The sequence below is a fragment of the Phyllostomus hastatus genome, unplaced genomic scaffold (genome assembly GCF_019186645.2).
Source record: "Phyllostomus hastatus isolate PE091 unplaced genomic scaffold, TTU_PhHast_1.1 phas_contig_402, whole genome shotgun sequence".
NCBI lineage: Eukaryota > Metazoa > Chordata > Mammalia > Chiroptera > Phyllostomidae > Phyllostomus > Phyllostomus hastatus.
In genome coordinates, this window is record NW_025333873.1 from 5898748 (window position 1) to 5920612 (window position 21865).

The following is a 21865-nucleotide window of genomic DNA, read 5'->3' on the forward strand; positions in this document are numbered from 1 at the left end:
TATTTGGTCCCAAGTGGAACTCGCTCTGGTCCCCTAAGTTCCCATTCCAGGGGAGGGAGATCCTGTTGGTCTCGCTAATGGATGGGTCTTAAAGTCAGGACCCATCCACCCTGGGAGCTGGGGTGGGAGGACAGAGAAAAGGTTTTCAAACCACTAGGATGGGCATGCAAGAGGCAGCTCCAGGGAGCTATCTGCATGGTGGTGGTGACAGTGACGCGACTGACACCTCCCACCTGCCCTTCCTAAGAAGTGCTGGAGGCCACTTAGGACCCTGGCCACCACTTTCTTGCAGGACCCAGGCCTCACCTCCACCTTTTTCTCACGAGCAAGCAGGCGTAGAGTCCCAGGAAAAACCTGCGTTGACACCCCCAGCCCAGGTGTCCCTGCACTAAAGGCCTGTCCTGCGGAGCCTGGGGCTGTCAGAACAGCAGAGCTGGAGGCTGAAGGGGCTCCTGCACCCACAAGCCCAGAGGACAGTGGAGCCCTTAAGGGGCACAGGGAGGGTGAGACACCTCCTGGGCCATCAGGAGGGTCCTCGGTCCTACTAGGGGCAGTGGGCTTCCACAGAGCGCAGGGGAAAGTGGCTGGTCGCCCCAGGGGCTAGCACCCCTGCAGTCTCCTGATACAAAGGGCAGCCATTTTCATGCTAGGGTCTAATAATGTGAAGGGGGGTGGGTAGGGCGCCGCCTGGTTTCCTAGACTGGCACCGCTGGCACCTGGCCCGGGCCCGGGACTGCCCTCTCTACCCTCCAGAGGCTCCTGTGACCCCCCGCTGCTGGCCTGGGGGGCCCCATCCATTTAACTAGCCTTGAGGGGGGCGGGTACCTAAGCCAGCATTAATATTGAATGACTGCCACTCTGTTTACTTTTACAAGCCCCAACTTCCCATAAATCCACGTCAGAATCAATCATCTTTTATGGAAGATATTAATGGCAATTCCATTATTTAAATCCAATCAATGCTTTTTTTTTTTGTTCCTTTGTGTTGAAGCCAAGTCGTTCGGAGGGGGGCTACTGGCCAAACAATGGAAACACACACTCACATGCCGGGGCTCACATCTCGGGACTCCAGCGAGATAACCGCTTAGGAACAAGGGATTCAGTTTCTCTCCGTTTTTCCTACAGAGCGGGAAGGTTTGGATTCCACTGGCCTCGGTAAACATACAGATTCTCCCTGTCTCCAGAGCCCCTGGCCTGGGTGCTGCCAGGCGTCACTGCTTTTCAGACCCAGAGCTCAGCTGTGGCCTACTGTTTCCCAATCAAATTAAAACAAAATCCCCCCCGCCCCACCCCACGAACCCAGCTCTTCCAGGAACTGGCTTCGATGGCCTACAAAACAGCTGATGTTCAGCAGGAGCAAGTGGGAGTTACTGTTCCCGGAAGGGACAAGGCACAAGTACAAGACAGAAACCGATGGGTCCAGGAGGTCAAGAGGCCAACAGGCCGGCCCCCCCACCCCCCGAACGCACGGGTGAATGAAGGAGCGACGGCACGAAACCCTCTTCTACCATCCGCAGAGGCAGGCTGGGAAAAATCTGCTCAAGCGCTGGGATACAGGGGAATATGAGGAAAAGAACTATGTTTTCGAACCCAAACGTGGGACCTGGCGTGGGTGAGCATCCTGCTGGTGTCTCTCTGAAGGGCCCTCTCTTTCACCTCTCTGCAGCTGCACCTGACACGCACTCCGCCCTCCAGGAAGTAGGTGGCTGTCACCTCCCACAGGGAGCTCCCCAGCATCTGGGCCATCGTCCCTCCTGGCACATCCCTGTGTGGTGTGGGTCCAGCCACACGCCTCTCCCTGATGCGTCTCCTCCATTCACCCCAGGGGCCACCTCAGTGTCCCACCCACCGGAGGGGCTCTGCCCCCTCCACAGCCCCCCTCACCCCCCCGCTTGGAGCCTGTCTCCAGGGCTAAAAGGAAAGCCATTCTTTGGAGGCTTTAGCAGGTGGGGCTCCGACAGGGCAGGCTTCTGAGAAGGCTTCAGCTGGGCAGGAGCGACGAAGGACTTCTGCCTCACCTTGCTGTCGGAGGCAGCTGGGGACTGGCTGCTCTCCCTTCCACTCAGAAACAAAACAAGGGAAAATGGGCTTAAATTGCAGCAAGGGAGATTTAGGTCAGATAGCAGAAAAGCCTGCAGGAGCCACCGGAACGGGGACTCGGGGCTGATGGAATTTCCCTCCCTGGAGACCTCTGGGAGCAGCTCTCGAAGCGGGGCTGACGCGTCCCCAGGGCGGACTGCCGGCCTCCCTGTCCAACATCACTTAATAGCCCCGTGGCACCCCTTCCCAGGGCAGAAGGGCAGATCATGGGGGGGGGTGCATCGGAGGTTGTGCTTTCTGTCCGCCACAGCCCACGGACAGCCCGTGCTCCCTGCCTCAGGACAAAGGCCGATTTCTCTCCGTCCTGAAGACTCCCCTTCTCTAGATGACAGTTTCGTTTGCTGTCAATCACCCACGACCTGGCCGGCACGGAGAGTCAGGGCCCAGTGGCTTCCTCACATCTGTGGAGAGGCACAGGGTGAGGGGCCTCAGGGTGCAGCTGCCAGACAGACAGAAAGTTGGAGCCCATGAAGCAAAGCCCTGGACTCGAGGGGTTGTGCACCCCCCGCCCCCAACTTTTGGGGGTTAAGCAAGAGGTAGAGCTCACATGAGTCAGCAGAAGCCCCAGGCAATTCCAACAGGAGGCCAAGGTCAGAGGCACGGCCATGCCTGGAGGCCACTCTGAGCCCCACCTGGAGCTAACAGAGAGGACTTTCTACACACGGCTTCACAGAGGCAGCCGCCCCGGCACCATCTCCTGCTTTTTGTTTGCATTGTCTTACGTGAGTCCTTCTGAGTCACAGCTTTCCTTTCTGGAGATCAGTGAGGAGAAAACAAAAACACAAGAGAGTCTTCCCGCTTTTCCCAGGCTGGGCCCTGGGCACAGCTCCTGCCCCTGTGGGGCCTCGCAGGGGACAGGGTTGGAGACCCCGTGCCCACCCACAGCTCAGGGGTGGGGGTGCCTCCCTGCTCTGGGGACCCTGGGGCAGGGGACTGCAGCCAGTTCTGCCAGGAGCTCTGCAAGGCCCAGGAAAGAGGCTGGGTCAGCTCCCAGCATCTGTGCGCCCACACGGGACTGGGGATAAAGAGGGGTCTGATGGGGGTGGCGTCCCTCTGCCCAGGACAGTGGCAGTGCCATCCCTGTGTGCCTTCCTTGGTCTGGGAGACTCGGCCCCACGCTGAACAACACACTGAACAACACGCTGAGGTCATCACGCAAGGGCAGGAGCTGCCCAGGGCTGGAATCTTTCCCCACGTCTGGAAGCAAAGGGGTTCAGGAAGCGGTCCAGGAATGCATGTCCATCCGTGTGGGAGCCTGACCAGCAAGCAGGGCAGGAGCAGTCCCTCCTGGGATAAGGATAGGAGAAGGTTCCCATTGTTTCAACCTGTTCAGGATGCAGCAAGGCGAACCCTGCCCTTGGCCCCTGTGTCTGCCAGTCCTGACCCGGACACCGCAGTCGGAGAGGTCAGAAGAATAAAAGGGGCCGCTCCTTGAGCTGGTGCCTGCAGTTATTAAGAAACGAGCATGCCTGGAAACCACTGTGGCTTCCTCCACCTCGAGGCCTGGCCACGGAGGTTTGGGCGACATTCCACGTGTGGGACGATTACAGGGCCCCGCATCCAGCCCCTGTGTGTGTTCCCTGCAGCTCTGGGAGGATGGCGCTGGTTGCTCAGAAGTGTAGCCAAGGCCCTTGGAGACTCCAGGCCTCAACAAGGCTGGTTGCATGGGTGCCGATGATGTGACCCTACTTTGGAGAATCCAAGAGTGGAGACTCTCAGCAGTGACAGGTACCCTGCAGGGGCCCTCCCTGACTGGGAGCCTCTGGGCAGGTCTTGAAAATGGTCCTACGGGCATAAGGTGTGTTGCTGGCCTTGCTGGGGGTGGCGGCAGCATGGGTGGGAGAGGAGTCTGTCTTGGCAGAGCTATGCCAACTGAAAGGCCAACTCATGGCTCCCTCTCATGACCCCAGAGAACCTGGGCCAAAGTTCTCTCCCCATGCTGGAGCTCTTCCTGGAGGGTGACCAGAACGCTGTCCTGGGTCCCCTGGTCAGGAGAAGGGCACCAGGCTGTGGGAAGATGGCATGTTCAGACACAGTGCCCTGAAGACACCCTCTGCTCCCCACTCTCCTGTGCCCTTGGTTTGACCTCCCTAACAAGCCTAACCACCCCACCAACTGGCTGAGCAGCCCCGAGAAGCTGGGGTCCGAGGCCTCTGTGAAACCCCACCTGGGCCCCGCCCTTGGTGAGGGAGGCTGGAGGGGGCCCCCGGCGTGGGTTGGACGGCACAGGTCATAGGACACGAGGCCAGACAAGTGACTGAGAGGCTAAGGCTCCTAGTGGGAGGAGGTGGGACATACTGGTTTAGAGTGACAGCTCTCAGGGCCCATGAAACTGAATCCCAGCCCCAAGGCTGGCTGACCTTGGGTCAGACCTTGAACTCTCTGCACCTCACTACACTTCTCTGCAAAGGGGGACAAGAACAGTCCCGCCTCCATAGGCTTGGTCAGTGCTCAGCACCCATGGTTGTCATCCCAGAGGCTAAATCCTCTCTGAGTCTGGGGGGGCTTCCAAGAGGCCGGGCCCAGCCGGCTCTGAAGTATGGGTTGGCACCACAGGTGGGGACGGGCCACCTCACCCCATGGCCCGAGGCCGGCCAAGCTTCGTGCTAAATGGATTATTGTTTATTGGCGGCTTATCCCCTCTCTCGGGTTATGAATTATTTACCGGATAATGACTTCATAATTGTTAACGACAGATGCCCCAAGGACACGCTGACATACCTTCTGAAGCCACAGTGCTAATTGTGGCAAGGTCCCAGGAGCCCCCAGGTGGCCACAGCCAGAGAGTCACTCCCGGGAACAGAGCCTGACTGGCCCTCGGGCCTCGATCGTGAATCTAAACCCCTTGTGACAGAGATGAAAACAGAGGACCCTGAGATCAAAAGAGGGATGGGGACAGGCTTCCGGGTCCCAAAGCCAGCCTGACGGTCATTCGTCCAGTGTCTGGGTCTCGGGTGCTGAAGGGGAAGTCGCCTACTGACTGAATGGACCCAGCAGGCAGCAGGCAAGGCCGCAGCACCACGGACTGGCACGGTGGGGGCGGGGGTGGGCACACTGACACCCTCCTGGAAGGTGCAGGTGGCCCTGAAGAGGGTATAAATTAAAGTCCACAGCTCAGCCGGGGTCCTAGCCCCTCGCGGCAGTAACAGCAAACCCTTGTCTAGAACTCGGCTTCAAACACGATTCCAGTCACTGAATTCAGGGAACTCACTTAATCCTCATGACCCCCACAAGAGAAGGGTCTTACTATGATCCCTATTTTGCAGATGGAGAAACTGAGGCACCGGGAGGCTCCGTAACCATCTGGACGTTCTGCAGCTGGCGAGGGGCAGGGAGGGGAGGAGGATCCAGGCAGTCTGGTTTCCCCAGCTGTGCCCTTGGTGGCTCTGCCACACTGCTCACTCCTACATGTGTCCCGGACGAGTGAGGACAGGAATGCTGTGTGGCCCCCGCGACTAGGGGACACCCGTTTCTAAGTGCGGCTTAAATGTGAGACGGAGCACATTGAGACCCTGGGCTGGCCAGCAGGGCCCAGAGCGGGCTGTCTCTCCCGGACTGTGAATTGTGCCTAAAACTGCGGAAAGGAGAGCCCTGGCCTGGGTGTGTGGTGTCCCTGGGGGACAGTGGCCTTGGAAGGACAGAGTCGGTGCATTGCCCTCCCTGCCCTGCAGTGGGCGGCCGCAAGCCATTCTGACAGGCATGGCTGGCCCTTGGGCACACAGGCGCCAACGCTCATCCCATACACATTCGAGAGCCTTCTTTGTGCCAAGCTTTGGGGAGGGACCCGTGACTGGGATACAGCCCCTGTCCTCAGGGGACTCCCAGCTGCCCCCCAAAGCGGACTAGAGAACTGCCAGGTGCCAGGTAAGAGGGTTTTGTGACAGAAGGGAAGTGGCGGGGCTGAGGGACCAGGGGCACAGCTAGAGGCCATGCGAGCTGACTTGTTCAGTTACCAGTTCCTGTCCGGGGTCGAGTGCGTGCTCCGCCCTGCAGAGCGCTCTCCCGCCCCACAGGGCTCCTGGTGGGCAATGCGCCTGGAGCTCACTGGACAGTGAAAGGACTGCACGTGGCCCAAGAAGACCCAGATGGGTGCTGGGGAGAGTCACGGTGACCGGGGCTCCGGGGAGAGAGAACCCCCGTGGGTGGGTAGCCTGGGAACACTTTGCCAGGACATGGGTGGGGACGGGACAGGCTGTTTCCGGAGAGTCAGGCTTCGCAGGGCAGGTGCCCGGCGGTGCAAGCACATGGGCAGGGGCAGTCAGGAGCACAGGGATCTACGTGGACGGGAACGAGGCTGTGCTCAAGCACACGTGTGCACATGTATGCGCACACTGGGGGTGGGGGTCACAGGAGGCGTGTTTGGCCAGCTGGTACGGGGTTGGATTCACTGTATCCGATACATAGAGTCGGTGGTGCAGCTCGGTGCGCGCCCGTGCAGGATGGCAGAACACTCGGAGTGCATCTCAGAAAGCCTTGAACTGGTGCTAAATAAATAATCGCACGGCTTCTTCTGGGATGCAGAGGGAGGAGGCCTCCCCTCGAGCTAATGGGAGGGCGAGGCTCGCTGGCTGGCTGGCTGGTGGGTGGGCGGGGACTGCCCCGGGGCACATCCGTGAGCACCGGTCTGTGAGGGGACCCTGGACAGACCACGTCTCGGTGTCCTGACTCTCACTTCCCACTTTCAACACCCGCCTCTGTACCTGCAGAAGGGGGGCCAGGTTAATTGTTACCTCCTGTTGCTGTTACTAGGTTACTTTGTAAAGGCAGAAATATGCTTTTAATGATTTTTTTTGTTGTCATCGGAGCTACCTTACAAACCAGATGCTTTTATCTAAATGAGTTGCTACAATCAAAAGGAGAGCAGGGAGGGTTGCTAAGCTGCGAGTGTCTCACGCAGGCCAGCGCCAGCGCCAGCGCGGGGAACGAGGCTCTGGGCTCCCCCACTCTCCCGGCATCCCCCTCACTCGCCAGTGAGAGTGAAACACGCAGTGGCAGCTGTAATGTATGCGCCTCTGAGTGCCCTGGGTGGGTGGGCTCAGCGAGATCTCTGCTCAACTCAGTACGGGCGGGTGACGCCCCACATCTGGCTGTCCCGTGGTCTTCAGGCCTCTTGGGTCATGGCGGGTGGAAGGAAGGCCAACCCAGTTGTGACTCTTTCAATTTTCTTCCTGGGTGGGGTGAGGATGACACTGAGGCCCAGAGCATGGTCACTTGGTGCCGGGCTTGGCACATAGTAGGTGCTCAATAATGTTCGTGGAAGACAGACTCCTGATTGACACTTGCTTAGGGCACTTCAGGCTTCCACTCAAGGACTGGCAGTTGACGTGCAGGCAGGAGGAGCCTCCAGATAAGGAAACGGGTGACAAGGACTCTAGTTCCCACCCTGGTTCGAGTGGCCATGTGACCTTGGGCCAGACAGTGACCTTCTCCGGGCCTCAGGTTGCTGCTTGACATCATACATGGCAGTCAGTAATCATCCTCTGGGGCCCCCTTCTGGACCAGGTACAGAGAATTATGTGGAAACACTTGGCAGGCTAAAAGCGCTACGCCACAGGAGGAGGTAAAGTAAGACCTTGGCCTTGGCCGTTCTAACAAATCAGGGGTGGGGCAGTGACTGCCAGGGGTGCCCAACCTTTTGGCGTCTCTGGGCCACACTGGAAGAAGAAGAGTTGTCTTGGGCCACACGTTAAATACATGGCAACATGTAATCACACACACACACAAAATCTCATAATGTTTTAGCTACATTTATGACTTTGTGTTGGGCTGCATTCACTGCCGTCCTGGGCTGTGTGTGGCCCACGGGCGCAGGTTGGACACCCCTGGCTAGATCATGGGGCTGCCACAGAGTCTCTGAGCTCTGCTCTCTTTTTACATCTCCAGCCTTTGCACAAGCTGCTCCCACTGCCCGGAACCTTCCTTGCACGCACATGTGCACACACACACACACACCCCCCCCCCCGCCCAGACTCTGATTTCCAGCTTCAAGTCTTCTCCTGGCGGAAGCCTGTGGTTTTGACCGAGCTAAGCTGTGAGCACCCTCGTCCCCTCAATGGGAGCTCTGAGTCAGGGACCTTTGTCTCCTGTGGTCACTGCTAGGTCCCCAGTGCCTAGAGTGATGCCTGGCGCAGGGTAGCTGCTGCAGAAATACTTGTTGAGTGGATAAGTGATTCTCCGTAGCACTTTGTATAAATTCTTTTTGTTGTGTTTACCACATCTCGTAAGAATGCATTTACTTGCTGGTATCCCCACCGGTCCACTAGCTCCTTGGGGACAGGGCTTTTTGTCTGACCTTGCTGGACCCCAAAATGAGAACAATATACACTGCGGCTGAAGAAATGAAGGAATGAATGGTGGTAGGTATTCCTCCTACATGCAGCCCAATGACTCCTGGCACTATCTGTCATGTTACTAGAGAGAGAGAAAATTCAAGCTTACACGTTCTTTGGAGCCACCTGTGACTATATGAGAGCATTGAAAGGGGACAGATGCCCACAGACTTAAGTGCCTCTGCACACTGGACAGATGTATGCATGGTGCTTTCCCTGAGCAGGACTCCAGCAGGGCTGCTGCTAGCTCCTTTGGCATTTTTTGTGCAAACTAGAAAGAGGTAAGCCCTGCTCTGCGCACTCCCAGTGCAGGCGAAGCTTGCAGAGTGCAGGCTGGGGGTCACCCCCAACCCCCTGGCCCGGTGCCCTCCTGCAGACACAGACTCACAACTGCTCCCACAGCCCCGGCTACTGGGGCAGGTGCAATGTAAAGAAGGAGATGGGTCACTTGGAAAATCAGACTTGGCCACAAAAATAAACTCTGAGGTTGGCAGATAAGCTATTTCTAGTGCAGGTGCCAAATGAGGTTTTGTAGCTCCAGTGAGATGCCGTGTGAGCCCCACGCCAGCCCCGTCAGTGCAAGGGGACTGCCCTGTGTGTGTGTGCTGTTCTTGAACCCCTTTGCTTCCAGACGTGGGGAAAGATTCCAGCCCTGGGCAGCTCCTGCCCTTGCGTGATGACCTCAGCGTGTTGTTCAGTGTGTTGTTCAGCGTGGGGCCGAGTCTCCCAGACCAAGGAAGGCACACAGGGATGGCACTGCCACTGTCCTGGGCAGAGGGACGCCACCCCCATCAGATCCCTCTTTATCCCCAGTCCCGTGTGGGCGCACAGATGCTGGGAGATGACCGAACCTCTTTCCTGGGCCTTGCAGAGCTCCTGGCAGAACTGGCTGCAGTCCCCTGCCCCAGGGTCCCCAGAGCAGGGAGGCACCCCCACCCCTGAGCTGTGGGTGGGCACGGGGTCTCCAACCCTGTCCCCTGCAGGGCCCCACAGGGGCAGGCGCTGTGTCCAGGGCCCAGCCTGGGAAAAGCGGAAAGACTGTCTTGTGTTTTTGTTTTCTCCTCACTGATCTCCAGAAAGGAGAGCTGTGACTCAGAAGGACCCATGTAAGACAACGCAAACGAACGCCGGAGAGAGGAGCAGGAGATGGCGCAGGGGCGGCTGCCTCCGTGAAGCCGTGTGCAGAGAGTCCTCTCTGTTAGCTCCAGGTGGGGCTCAGAGTGGCCTCCAGGCGTGGCCGTGCCTCTGACCTTGGCCTCCCATTGGCACTGCGTGGGCAGCTTGACCCAATTACCAATGTCCGGGTCCTGTCTCGAGACTGATCTGCTGTGAAGCCTGGATCTCAGGACCTGGAACATGCCCCTCGGTGACTTCAACACGCGGCCAGGGCGGAGGGGCACGCCAGCCTCGGGTCTGTCACAGTGTGATCCGACGTGACACTGTGACAGTGGCTCCGCAGAAGAACGAGTCTGCGCTGAGATCGGAGGCCCCTCTCCCAAGGGTCCCAGCGAAGGGGTCTCCGCCGCGACAGACATTGCCTGCCGCAGAGCCCTAAATGCGGGCACAGCGATGTGATCTACAGGGAAACCAGGTCCTCCGGCAGCCCGTCGGGCCCCGGTTCCGGCATTTCGGGGAGGGGTGGGGTGAACAGGGGTGGCCGTGTGATGCAGCCGAACACCCAGCTTTTGCAGGGCTTGATCTAGAGGGCAGGTTTCAGAATATCTGAAAGAGCAAACCACTCCACATTATCCAGAATTTTGTTTCGCAGAAACTCCCTAATTTCCATCCCAATTCCTCACAGCTTAGCGTCCAGGGGTGTGCTAACGCCCCTGAGTTGGGTGGAGAGCGGTGGCGGAGTCTTTGCAGTGCACAGATGCCCACCCTCACAAGGACAATCAAATCAGAACATGGGGCTGGGGGGAACAGGCGGCATCTGCATTTTCAAAGCTCTCCAGGTGACTCCGCAAGGTCGAGCACTGCCGGCGGGGGAGCGCCGTCCTCCCTCTGAGACTGCCAGTCTCATCCTGAGGGCGAGGACATCTAAATCTCGAGCCGGGGAGACTGAGGCGCAGAGGGCTGTATGGGGCCTGCCCGGAGGTCGTGTGGATCCGGGGTGAGAGCCCAGCAGCCTGCCTCCCAGTCAAGGTCCCACCCACCGCACTGCCTGAGGCGTCACTCCGTCCTGCGAGCTGGGAACTGAACATCGCCTCATCCCCTGACGTGGAGATGAAAGAACGGCCCCCTGTCCTGCAGCGCAGGGTCCTGGAGAAAAGGTGAGGACTCTAAAGCAAAAAAGATACCGATTCACAGCCAAGGGAGAGTGTGGGTGAGGGCGTCCCGATGACTGCGTCGGAGGGAGCAAGGGGGGCCTGGCTTTGGCCAGGCTGAGCCTGAGATGCAACTTGGGGGTAACTGAACCTCAGGACTCAGCTGAAGAAGTGGTCAGGGCCTCAGGACAGCGGTGCCCTCTCAGGGCCAAGCCCCTGGGGCAGCTGAGAGGGAGTGCTTGGAGGCAGCAGAGGCAAACCTGGGGGCAAAGCCACCTGCATTTACAGGAGGAGTGGGCAGAAGAATGGAGTGACACAGCCCACCTGAGCCAAGGGGGGGAGGGGCTCGGTTTCCCCACGAAGCCAACCGGGTTGTCCATCTGCTGGTCCCAAGGTGGACAGGGCAGGCCGGGCGTCTGAGGACGATGGGAAAGGTGGGGACCAGCTGCGGGGACCGGGCAGAAGACAGACCAGGGGTGCACAGGGGATACCTGGGTGGGGCTGAGGGTTCGGCCGAGGCTCCTGAGCCAGCCGGCGTGGATGGGAGAGGCAACAAGGACAAAGGACAAGAGGACGACGGAGTGCGTGTGTTGGCAGTAGCTGCACGGAAGTGTCTGCCCACAGGCTCGTCCTTGTGGGGGAACCACAGAGGCCAAAGTGGGGTGGATGCGAGAGAAGAGAGGGGAGGAGAGACTGGGCGCCAATGAGGCAACGCTGTCTGAAGCGACACAGGGGGAAGGAAAGGGCTGGGAGCGTGGTCATCGAGGTCACCTCGGGATGGCGCTGCGGGGTGAGGCTGCTGCGAGTGCGGGAGTCCCAGGCACAGCATGCAGTGTCCTCTAGTGGGACAATTCCAGGCCTCGTTAGTTCTGGAGACATTTGCAAAGTGCTACCAGGATGCGGGACTGGCATGGGGGACAGTGCTGGGACAGTCACAGGGATGGAGTCTGGGGATGACAACAGGGTGCTGCTCAGCACGGACGGGGACTGGCGTGGTCCCTTCATCACCTCCAACGCCTGGGTCAATGTCACTCCTGGCTCAGCCTCTGGCTCAGCCTCTGGTTCTGCACAAACCAGGTCCTCAGCTGCACCTCCTCTCAGCCCCAGCCCAGCCAGGGTCACCCACTGCACGCAGGTGTCGGATGTCACTCCCATGAGCTAGTTCTGGCACCACACCCTCAGGGACAGGGGCGATTTTCATCAAACCACTGACGTGTGGAGAGCAGCCCTCTGCATCTGCATTTTGGAGCAAGACACTCACGGAGCCCCAGTGCTCCGGCCCAGTTTCCCCAGGAACGTGATATCTGGGGTCACGGTGGCTCGTGGAGCCTTCCTATCTTCTTGGGAATCAATGGGAGTCTGGCACGAGGGGAAAAAATGCAACCCAGCACTAGGCCACGTGCCATGGTCCTCCCAGGAACGGTGGCGGCTGGGTGCGCGGTGATGTATTTACTGAAAGCCCCGGTGGGTGCTGGGTGGGAGTGGTGGAGGGGAGAATACAAAGAGAGTTCAGATGGGATTCCATCCTCTGGGCAATGGCCACAGGGGAAGGAAGACCGACAAGAGTTCAGGCAGGAACGCCAGTCTGGGGGCTGCAGAGAGGTGAAGCTGTACAAGGTATGTCCTGCCAGGTAGGCCCCGTCCCTCCACCACCCGAAAATACCCACGTCTCGAAGGTTGGGATGAACAAGAGCCGCGTGCCACCTGCGTCAGTGGCGGAGGACAGAAGGCCCAAAGTAAGAACGATCAAAACTATCGCTTGCGTTCTCTCTGCCCCTTCACCTGCCGCCGTGCCCCCAGTGCACGCAGCTCCCAGGCCTGTCCTAGGAAAGCCCATTTCTGCGCAGACCACCTCCTGAATCTTTCCCCAGACTCCAGGTCTGCCTCTGCCTGCTCTCGGAGCTGGGAATGCTGTGGCCACCAAATCCAGGCTCGGCCGTCCAGTTTTCCAGCCCTCCCCCAGCCTGACAGTCAGAGAGGCAACCAGGACAGCTGTCCAGCTGGCCCGTGGTGTGGTTAGGCATGTGCCAACAGCCCACAGCTCCCAAGGTCTGAAACCCATCTGCTCCTGCTGGCTGCCCCCCCCTGGGCTCCTGGGTGGCGGCAGCAGGCTGCATTGCACAGGGGACGTTTCTTCCTTCTCGACAGCCGAGCCAGGCCCAGCTGGGAGCCTCCTCTTGCTTTCTGCTGATGAACCACAGCTACCTACACCCCTCAGCTGCGTTTTCTTGTCTCTGGGCAAGGGCTCTGGGGGTGGAGGGCCAGCCCCAACCCCACTGACTCTGAGCCCAAAGAAAGCCCTCTGGCCAGCAGGGAGTTTGGACACGGCAGGAGCCTTGTTGGTCAGCTGCTCCGACCCCTGCTGCAGGAGGAAGCTGGACAAAAGGCCATCATCTGGCCCCAGGCGGAGGCCAGAGGCTCCTGGTTGGAGTGCACCAGGGTGTGTGGTGCTGAGAACGCAGCAGACCTGGGGCCCCAGTGGCCTATGCCTGCCCAGCCAGGCCTCCTGTGTTATGCAGAGGTGGCTTCCTGTGTTATGCAGAGGTGGCTTTGGCTTGTGGGTTTCAAACGGTTCAAGTGCCACCGAGCCATGCTGGCCTGGGCCAGCTCAGGCCCAACTGTCTGAATCCCAGTGTCCAGACCCCCACCTGTCCATTCTAGGCCCCCCGACCTCAGGCAAAGGGAAAGGGGTGAGCGTTGGCAACTCCAGTGCCGGGCTCCCCAGCTTCTGTTGGCACCTTCCCAGCCCTCGGGCTGCGTGCGAGAGTGGCCTGCAGCTGCCTTCCCAGCAGACATCCGCCCTTATGAGGCCGGGCCCGCCCCCAGCTCTCCCTGCCCGCTGCCTGCTCTTCACAATCCAGGTTCGAGAACCCTGAATGGACACTTCAGGCCAGATTTCTATATATTTAATCCAAGAAAACAATCAAATGACCATACAAAGCTAGATGCACAAAAATGTTTGTTATGGCGTTATATATGGGAGTGAGAAATTAAGGACAAACTAAATGGCCATCTTTAGGGTACAAGTTAAGTAAACCATGTAGATTATTATACATACATATATATATATGAAGCCTTGAGAAACACTATAGATTTGTATTTACTGACATAAAGAGGTACCCGTGACATAAGACACGTGACAATAGCATGTCATCCAGCAGCACGTGCAGTGCGATTCCATTTGTGTGTGTGCGTGTGTGTGCGTGCACAGGAAAAAATTTCTCAGGATTGTAATAATTCATACAATGTTAAGTACTATCTTTAAAATATTTTTATGGTGAACAGATTATTGTAATGATATTTAATAATGCTGTTTGAATCACAAGGAAAGTTAAATGACCAAAAATAGAATTACAGTGTTGAGGAGCTTAAAGGTCACCTAGCTACTGCTGGCTATGCCCAGATGCAACCTCCCAGGGACCCCGAGGCCCGGGAAAGTGAAGACGAGCTACAACAAGGCTGGCAGGCTGATTCTGGGAGGATCAGGCCCGGCTGGCTCAGCCAGAACCTGAGCACCGGTCAACCCCACTTCTGTGGTGCAAATGTCACCCACCAACAGGGCGAGGGAACGGGATACGTTTTCCTCCCTTCCCCTGTGCAGTCGGCACTAGAGAGCATCGCAGGCCTAGCCCGGGTCTGAGGCCTTTCTCGTTGCTCGGCCCAGGTGAGCCGAGCAGAGACCTACCTTGCGCCGCACGTCCCTGGCAAGCTCCGGATTCGTCCCCAGGATGCAAGACCCTCGGTGGCCACCAGCACTTAGCGCAGCGTGGGCATCCCCAGGAGGCCAGGCGGTCTGGAAGCAGAAGGGAAAAAGGTGGGGAAAAGGTATAGCCTCTTTTGCAAAAAGTTCTCTTTGGAATTCCAGTATCTTGGATGGTGGCTCCCCTAAGTGGAAGCTTGCCCCAGGCTTGGATTTCTGAGTGTGGATGGTCTCACACAGGGTGGGCCCAAGATAGGGGGGGCCAAGTGGGCAGCCCAGCACCCCCTGGGGTGGGCACTGCTATCCCTCCCCCTCCCCCCAACACACAGAGCCCTAATCCCCAAGGTACAGCCATTAACATCGAATAAGGGAGGCAACAATGGCACACTGCCTTCCATCTAATCCAAACCAAGAAACTCCAGAGATGGAAATAATAAGGCATTGAAGTCTTTCATCTAAGGCTGAAAAGAGAACGGGACACCAACTCTAGAATCACAAACACAAATCATTAGCTTTTTAGACAATGGGCAAGGAGACCTTGAAAAGGCAGGAGATGGGTTCCCGGGGAGCATGTTTTTTAAAAAGATACAGATTTAATGCCCAGACGAAGGAGGCCGTCTGTCTGTCGTGGGGAGGCAGGGATGCTGCTGGTCCTGCTCTGCTGCGCGGCCGGCGCGAAACCCTCCCCGCGACGGGAAGCCGCAACCCGCCCTGTGAAAACGCACGGCTGCCGTTACCTGGGAATCAATGTCTTTTTCTAAACAGAATACATCATTATCAATTGATTTCCCTTTTTCCTCTTAGCACCCCAGAGTCCCGGAGAGCAGGGAAAAGCTTCAGTGCCATACACGAAGGATCGGGACAGGTAAGGAAGTTACTGCAAACTCCTGATGAGCCCTTACCACGGGCTCCTCCCCCGTGACGCGGCGATGATGCGGCCGGTCGACCTCGGAGCAGCTCGCCCTGAGCTTTGTCAGCTGCCACGGGCAGAGACGCACGCCAGCCATATCAAATAGCCATTTTAATAGCTGAAGGTGGCACAAATATTATTTTCCCCAAGGAGAGCGTGTTCCCTTTACGGTGGAGAAACAGCCTCTGTGGGGAAGCAAAGGAAGCCAAGGTCACCATTTAGTCTTGACACAGAGCCAAGGCTGTACGTCCATTTCCTCCGCCAGGCGCATGGGAGACACATGGATACATCTAGGCTTTTGGCCGCAAAGTATTGACAGTACTGATGATAATCAGAATAAGATGATCGATGTATTTCTGGGAAAGATCTCTGGCAGATGCGTGGTGGGGAAGAGAGAAGTCTGGGAGACAGTGGTCAGGCCATTTTTAGATCCTTGAGAAGCTCATTCATTCATTTGAACCATCCATTCATTCCACAGATAATTACTGAGTGCCCGCTCTGCCGCTCTGTGTCAGACTGTAGTCTGGGCCCTGGGAACACACGAGTGCACATAACAGGAAAAAAAAATCCTGGCCTCATGGAGCTCACCTTCCCGGAGGGGTTAGACATACAGAATAAACCACAGGCTTCAGAGGTAAGGACTAATTGGGCATCATATTAGAAGTGGTCGGTGCTACTTAGTAGAGAAGAATTGGAGCAGGGAATTAGTGTCAGGTGGCCGTGGTGAAATCTAAGGGGGCGGTTGGGGTAAGCCTCATGAGGATATGATGTGCGCGCACACACACAGAGGCGATAAGGGAGTGGGGCACGCAGGTGCCTGGGGGAGAGCATTCTGGGCACAGGGTGGAGCCAGTGCAAATGACCTGGTGGCAGCGTGACAGTGGCCAGACAAGGGAGATGCTAGCAGGAGGCCAGGCCAGAGAGGTGGGTGTCCAGATCACTCGGCCCCCCCTTACAGGCTACCGTGAAGGCCATTATCAGCTAACTCAGAGCCCCGAGATCCTGGCTGCCAAGATTTAGACGGAGCTCTCACTCTCTTAAGACAGACCTCTCTGAGGCCAATGTCAAGTTCACGCGCTTCCTGTCTCTTTAACCCAGGTGGCTCAACTCTCCAGGCTGTGTGGGACAAAGAGGGCACGGGCCAGACAGGAGCTTGGAGGGAGGCAGGCCACCAGGCTGTCTAACTTGTTCCGATGACAAAGGCCTCCTCCTTCCTCCTTTGTAAGTCCCCAGAGGCCACTTCCAGAGGAGATAACTAAAATGAGATTTTGAATAAAAATAAACCTCGTGCAAAGCCAAGTTTATTGGGACTTTTCCCTAACGTGCTTCTGAAAAGATCCTAATGAGAGCTGACACGTTAGATATTACAGGCTGTGCTGGGTAGCTTCTGTCTCCCCACTCCAGGTGTGCTTGCCTCCCCTTCCGGGCCCCGCGAGGCTCCCCTGGCCTGCGTGGAGGGCCGCGCTTGCGGTCTGGGCAGGCTCCGGGTTCGGCCCATGCAGGCCCTGGCAGGACATCAGGGACGGGGTCGGGTGCTTCCCCTTCCTGCCTGCGGCGCCTTCCTGGGCTGGCCTTGCCCCTCCACTGAAGGTCATGGCTGTCTCTGGCTGCCATGGGAGGGCTCCACACAGCTCCCTCTGGGTTCCAGGAGTAGCTGCCTCCCTGCCTCTTTAGGCTTCTAAGCCTAAATGCCTCCCTCCCCCCAATGAGCCCTGGTGTGCCACAGTGCCTACACCCGTGGGAGGAGTCCTTCCACTGCGCTCTCTTCAATTCACACATTTAGAATGGGTCTTTTCCCTTCGAGACCCAAAACCGGATACATTCTCAGAGATGGTTAAAAAGCAGGACTTGGGAAACAGATGTGAATTAGAATTCCAGTGCTGCGCTTGTTTTTCTGACACGGCAAAGTTATTTAATTCCTAGGAACCTGCCTTTCCCATTCTTAAAACTGGAGAAACTGGTACGTAATCCTCCCCTCGTGCTCAGCCCCGACGTCTCAGTACGGGTCTCACTGCTCCCGGCCCCACAAGGAGCAGCCCCCTGAGGCTATCTTTGCCCACCCCAGCCAGAAGCTCCGCCCTTGAGGGGTGTCTAAGTCTTCTCAGCTCGCACTGGTGTTAGTTCATAGCTCAGTGATTTTGTCTATTTACTCTTCTTGCACTGTTTCCTTCTGTCCAACCTCCACTCCTGGCTGTCAAATCCTAGGCGTCCTGAGAACAGACATCATGGTGTTAACATTTAATCTCTGCTTCACAGCGCCCCCTCACGTGGTGCTGTATGACAGACCATACACTCATCATGCTTTCTTCTTAGAAGACCTGGAAGCTACATCCAGGTACCTAAATCCCTCCGACTTTCATGACATGCGTGGCATTTCAAGTGATTTTAAATTAAATGACTAGGAACCGGTGTCTAGTAATAACTCTGTTCCCAGGTTAACCCTGTCAAAACTTTGCGTTTTCAAAGATCATGGCTTGGGAAAATGAGCCTCAGGCATAAACCCAGGAGATCGCAGGGAGACAGGTAAGGTTCCCATTTCCGGGTGAGGGGAAGGCACGACTTCAGGACCTGACTTTTGACATCTCCGGTCAAACAGACCCTCTCTCTTCTCAAGCAACCTGAGAGATGCTGAGTCTGACAGGGCATAAAGGCCAATGTGAGAGCAAGACCCTCCAACGAGCTAGTTGGGCTAAATAACTGCCTCAACGCTAGGAGGTCTTCAACGTTCAACTCGAAGAAATGTTTGAGAGCCATGCAAAGTCTGAGTCTATAAATAAAGATGGTGGCTGATTGATAGCGAAGAGAATGATAAACAAGGGCCCTGGGATTTTTTCTCTTCCTTATAAAAGAGACCAATGTGGGGGGAGAGAAGCTGCCCTAAGGTAGGAGAACCCAATTAGGGACTCTCCTGCGTGACCCAGGATCACAGACCGGCCGTGCCTGGGTCCTGACCACGCTACCCAATTATGGCCCCAGCACTGAGTCGCTCGCCATCCCTCCACCAGCTGGGAAATGAGGATGCTTTCTTCCTTAGAAGGAAAAAAGCAAATAACCTGCAGGCAGAAAACTGCAGTGAGGGAACCAGCTCCCACCCCGCCCTCCCATCAGCCCCGCTCGGGGCCCCGCGGCAGCCCTGGCCCACGGCGAGAGGGTCCGTTCTGAACGTGTCCTGCAAGGCAGCTCTCATTCACATTCTCGCAAGAAGAGGGAGAAACAGGCCATCCATTAATACTATCAACGATGGGCTCACCAAAGCCTGCGGGCACCTTGCCAAGCCCAAAATAAACTCTCTTAGGAGGTTGATCCATCAGCTTCATGACAGATCATGGGCCAAGGGGTCCGGAAAGCAGTGCTTTTAAAAGGGGAGAAGGAAGACGCAATGACAGAGCCGCTCACGGGAGCCCACCCAGCAATGCAGAAATTTCCTCTTTCCATTAAGGAGCCAGAATTGGCCACCAATGCGATCCATTACTTATTCTCAACATTAGGAATGCAGTGCTTGGCAGGCTCTGTGTGGGCATGTGCTCTGCAAAAGAAAAGAAAAGAAAAGAAAAGAAAAGAAAAGAAAAGAAAAGAAAAAAAAGAAAAAAACCAGACCCCAAACTTCAGAGGCCGCGACTCCTGATTGAGGTGTAAGAGCATTTTCATCGCACTTCCCGTTTGCGAAGCCCAGCTCCTTCAGGTTTTCTCGTTCATCTCTTCTACTGAGGTGATGGGGTGATTGCCGTTATTGTTTCCATTTTACAGACGAGGCAATGGAAGCTTGTGGCAAGTAACAGTTGCCCCAAGTTACAGGGCAGATAACGAGGGAAGGAGGCAGAACTGGAAATCGGGATTCGCATCTCCCATCCCATGCCTTGCTCCAAATGACCGGCCCCCCTTCCCCAGCGGTGTTGCTGCGCCCCCAGCGATGAGGAGGCTGGAATTGTCTCGTGTTCACTCTGGAGCCACCACCTCTGGTCTGGGCTGAACAGAAGTGGGGGTGTCAGCAGAGGTCCCCATTGCTATCAGTTCTGGGTGAGCCCAAGCCAACCCTGTGACCCACGGGCTGCTTCCCCCCAACCCCCACTGCCCGCTGCTCGAAGCCCCCAGATGCCCTGTGGGGTGGTGGTCAGGTTCCAGGGTGTCCCCTCACCGGCGCCGACCCTCCCACAGCAGACGGTCCCCCACCATCTGACCTCAAAGCCTGTCGGCGGCAAGGCAGCTCGAGGCCTCTCCGTTACTACCAGCTCCGTGTTTTCTCAACCTTTTTCCATGGTCGGCCGCCCCAACGAGAACGTTTCAATTTAATCTAATTTACTTCTAATGGAAGGCATCCGACGCTAAGGAGTAAGGTTTTGTCGGGTAGGGAGGAGCATCGGAGGGTCATGAACCGTTTTGTAGCCTTTAAGGGCTTTGGCACCCTTCCCCACTCGGGAATCAGTCCGCACTTCCTTCCCGATGTGTTAATTGATTGACTTTCCCCAAATCTGCTGCTTCCGGACATTATCTAAGGGCACAGCACTGTCACCTCCCTGTCCTTAACCTCCCATTCCTCCCCCTCCCTCCAGCTCCTGCCACACACAGACCAGCGAGCATGGTGATCTCTCCTCTTTAATCTCCGCTAATGCTGTCTGGGCCCAGGCCTCCCTGCCCCTCACCTGGACCACAGCTGCAGCCCCCTCTGCAGCCCCAAGTGGCCCCTCTGCAGCCAGGGGCATTGTGTTCAATCCCAGTACGGGTCGCGGCACTTCCTGCCCCAAAGCCCTCCATGACACGGGCCCCCGAGAACTCAGGCGACCGGACTCTTCCCTCTTCCCCCATGTCCTGTGCTGTCCCAGCCTCCTGTCCCTCAGACACGCCCAGCTCTCCTCTGCTTCAGTGGCCACGCTGCACCCACACCCCTCCCTGCACCCCCTCCCTCTGGCCTCCCCTCCTTTCCCTCCGGATAACTGCTCTCCAGAAGTTCTTCCCCACTCTCCGGAGCACAGACACTCGTGAGGCGAATCGCTGGAGAATATCCAGATAAGGACGTGCGTGCCACCCACGGAGGCTTCTCGGTGGCCCGTCTCCGGGCTGCCCTCACGTCCTTTGGGCAAGGAGAACGGGCTGATGCAGAAGGTGCAGGCAGACCAGAACCTGCATTATGCCAAGACTCTGCCAGGAACCCAGACAGAAACATTCCAGAAGAAAGCTGCAACTCAGCACCCCTCTCGAAAAAAACCATTTGGTTGTCACACAGCAGACTCCTCCTCAGCAGTCTGATGAACTAGGGCTCGCCCGGCTCAGCCCGCCCTGCACACAGGGCCGGCACAGGTGCCCCGCACCCCGGTCACCGCAGACTGGCTTCTCGGCGGAGCCAGAGCTGGCACGGCCCTTGCGTGTTCAGAAGGAAGGCTGTCAGAGGGCCAGTGGCCCCAGCAGCCTGCTGGGCCCACGGCGGCACTGAAGCGTTGACAGAGCGAGTGGGGCAGCTGGCACGTAGTAGATGCTCAGCAAAGCTCTGCTGAAGGAAGGAAAATGCCTATAAGACAACTCGTTTGTGACAACGAAGTTGCCTCGAACATCTGGAAGTCCACACCACAGCGTCACAAGCGGAATATAAATCACTTAAAAAAAAAATCAGACATTGCTTCCAGATTTTGCTCTTACACACAGGCCTGCATCCGCCCTTTAAATTGCAATAATTCCTTCCCAGATGTTGCTTCTCCTCCAGACCCATCAATTGAAGCTTTTCACGACGGCGCTCCACGTTTGCTGGTGCTGTGGGCTCTTTGGAGTGTGTCTGCATTTCCTTGAGAGTGCTGTGCGGACCCCGGGAGAGGCAGGGCAGGCGCCGACGCCCTGAATCCTGGCCAGCTGCCGAGGCTCCCGAGCCAGATAGTGGTGGGTATTGGTTTCCCTCTCCTTCCCCCCCCCGCCCAGAACTTTCCAGGTCTCAGTGTGGGGTGGGCACCTGTGGGTGCCCCATGTTGGTCAGAGTGGCATTGCCCACCTCACTGTCTGACTCGACTGGGGACAAGTCTCCTGCCTCGGCTCTCCCTGACACGCCGGGGGCCAGGCTGGAATATTTCAGCAGGACTTGTCTAGAGTCTTGGGTTGTCAGACACAACCAGAGGCCCCGAGGTGGGTGGTGAGAACCGTGGAAAGAGGGCGTGGTCTGCGGCCAGGCAAGATGGCTCCCGGCTGTTCTGCAGGGGGCCCCACCCCTAAGAAAGTCTGAGAGGCATTGCTTCCCCACCCAGTAAAACGCTGTTTTATTTGAATGGATCTGAGCCTGTTCCATATTCTCGGAGAAAAAAAAATTGTGAAAGAAAAGCCTTTGGAGATTACAGTACTTTTTACCCAGATATGATGAGTTATCCATTTAAAAATAAACCACAGACAAGCATGTTTCCCCATACCCAGGCAGAAAGCAGTCATTCCCAGGAATTTCTGTGAGTTCTCTGTTTTTCTTGGCCAATATAGAAACAGCCTAGGAACTGAAAATAGTGTTAGGAGCTAATTCAGTTTTCCTGATCTCTACCAGCGTGTGTAGGCAAGCGCCTGGATTGTGCCATGGCATCTGGAAAAGAGGACA

The 21865-nt window shown here is 57.0% G+C and overlaps 1 protein-coding gene across 1 annotated transcript in view; it reads right to left on the bottom strand.

Moving 5' to 3' along the window:
- Window positions 1–21865, bottom strand: part of KLHL29 (kelch like family member 29) — a 281972-nt gene that overhangs the window by 191757 nt on the left and 68350 nt on the right. The window contains exon 2 of the mRNA XM_045844674.1: window positions 14382–14489. The gene's annotated coding sequence lies outside the window, so the exon portion shown is untranslated. The remainder of the gene's footprint in view (window positions 1–14381; window positions 14490–21865) is intronic.